The following is a 784-nucleotide window of genomic DNA, read 5'->3' on the forward strand; positions in this document are numbered from 1 at the left end:
GAGCAGAAACACGCCGCTATTCACATGTGTACCTCCTCACAGCCGCTGCTGAGTCGGTGACAACGAGCAGCTTCGGAGGAGGTGGCCGGGCCCGTCGTCGGCAGAGATGGAGGTGGCGGGGCCCAGCAATCGAGGAGGCAGGTCTTGGAGATGGGGAGGCGGGCCCGGCAATCCAGGAGGTGGGCCCAGTGACACAGGAGGTGATCGTGGAGGAAAAGGAAGCGGACAAAGGATCGGGCAGACAGGTAAGAGGGCTTGACCGCCCACCTGAGACCCTGCAGAGCCCACCATAGAGATTCTATGGTGGGCTCTGCAGAGTCACCCTCAGGTGGGCTGTTTGGATTATCAGGTGGACTTATCTAGAAATCACGGGGCCCCATACAAGATTTTGCTCTGGGGCCCTGTGATTTCTAGTTACGCCCCTGGATTGAAGTCAGCACAACATCAGCTCATTCACAAAGATAACACACTTTGCAAAGAGAACATTATTTTCTATTTTACTGGACTAGTTTAATGCATTACCATGGTACTGGCTGCCGGCCCATCTGCACCATGGGAAGGCGTGAGGCTGTGTGAAAATTTTGAGGCACCCCTGAGCAAGCCAGAAGGCACCCCAGGGTGCCAAGGTACCTTGGCTGAGAAAGGCTGCTCTACTCTTTTAGTAAATCAGCTTTAAAGGACTTTAGCAACCACACAAGTATAATTTCTATTTGTGGTCCGCCACTTGAGTTCCCCTGGACTTTGTCTACCAGATGACTGGTCTGAATCGGGGGGGGGGCATTAT

The sequence above is a fragment of the Nanorana parkeri genome, unplaced genomic scaffold, assembly GCF_000935625.1.
Source record: "Nanorana parkeri isolate BGI_ZX_2015 unplaced genomic scaffold, ASM93562v1 scaffold2118, whole genome shotgun sequence".
Classification (NCBI taxonomy): Eukaryota; Metazoa; Chordata; class Amphibia; order Anura; family Dicroglossidae; genus Nanorana; species Nanorana parkeri.